Here is a 1,743-nt window from a genome sequence, read left to right on the forward strand (position 1 = left end):
GGCTAAGGCTCCCCAACTCCTCAGCCAACTTTGGCCCCTCCAGCTCCTCTCTCCAGCCTCAAGATGACTTTCAAAATGTCAAGTCAACTCATCTCCCCCTCGCCCTCGCCTCCACCCCCACAGACTTTGCTCCTTTCTCAAAGATGCTCTTGCCTAAAATGTTTTTCCCCTTGGTGGCACTATATGTCCCTTTTTTTTTTTTACATCTTTATTAGAGTATAATTGCTTTACAATGGTATGTTACTTTCTGCTTTATAACAAAGTGAATCAGTATATGTCCCTTTCTTGTCTCTGCTGGAGAGGCATTCCCTAACCCTACCCATAGTCCAACCACTGCTTCAACTCAGAATGCCCACAGTACTTAGGTAAGTGGCTCAGGCTTTTTTTTTGTTTTGATTCCATCTCCTCCATCTGACCCTCACATATATCATTCTGATACCAAATTTAAGACACCAAATGAGTATTTCCTTTATAGCTTCCTTTACTCACACATATAAACACCACCTCCACTGCCAAAGTTCCTACTGAACACTCGCCGATGGCTACAATACTGAAAAGTACGGCACCAATACGCAACCGCATCTAGGAAAACAAGATTAGCTCTACCCTGTATGATTGGTTACCTAGAATTTGGAGGTTTTTCTAGAGAGAAGCAAAGCATCCTTCCAACGAGCTTTGAATGCTGAGCAACTCACTCTCACAGGAATCAGAGGCAAGCTACCAACTTTTACAAACAAGAGTTTAGCCTTTGAGAAACAACTGTTAAGTTGAGCCAGCAAACCATCATGTCAAAATTTCCAGGCTTGAAGGCAACAAAGGGAGGAGGAGGGCAAGTTGCTGGGGAAAAAAGCATGTAGGTACTGTTATCTTTGGTCAAAGCCCAAATAAAAGAGTCAAAAAGCATCCATTGATCTAGAATGCTATGTAAGTTAGAAATAAATTCTTTTAAGACAGACAAATAAAGCAGAGAAAGGAAACTTAAATTTCCAAATCTCAGTGTCACAGACCCACAATATAGTTCAACACTTATTGAAGAGAAGGAAGAAATTTTCTTGAATTTATTCAGGTCACTTTCCCTGGAAGAGATATTAAGGTAATCCTGGTCACTTAGCATGGAGCACCGTATAACTGGGGCTGAGAATCCACATCCACGGATCCTGTGTTAGATCCCCTTCCTTCAAAGTAACTATGGTTTGGGGGCAGAACCTCAAATTCAAAGGGCATTTTTGGTGGTTGCCACACACATTAGAATGCCTCCAATTCTCCCATACTACTCCTGTTGGGAGAAGGGGTCTTTGTTCCCTGTCCTTGAATCTAGCTAAACCCACGACTGCTCCAACCAGCAGAAGTACTGATATGCAACTATAAAGGCCTGATTCTCTCAGAAAGCTCATTTTCCAGAACCCAACCAACATCCTCTGAGAAACCCAAGGCCAGAGAGGTCACACAGAGGCAGCTGGTGTACAGTCCCAGCTGAGATCAGCCTTTGATTCATCCCGGGCCAGGCATCAGATATGTGAGTGAAGCAGCCTCCGGATGATAACTGCCCCCAGACGTTCAAGTCTTCCCAGCTGAGGCCTCAGACATTGTGGAGCAAAGGCAAGCCATCCCTGCCGTGCTACCCAAATCCCTGCCCACAGAATCTGTCAGCACAATAAAATGGTTGCTGCTTTACGCTACTAAATTTCAGTTGCTTTATGACACTTGGTGACCAGAACATTTTTACTAACATAGTGATGGAAT

Source organism: Lagenorhynchus albirostris, chromosome 20 (assembly GCF_949774975.1).
Source record: "Lagenorhynchus albirostris chromosome 20, mLagAlb1.1, whole genome shotgun sequence".
Classification (NCBI taxonomy): domain Eukaryota; kingdom Metazoa; phylum Chordata; class Mammalia; order Artiodactyla; family Delphinidae; genus Lagenorhynchus; species Lagenorhynchus albirostris.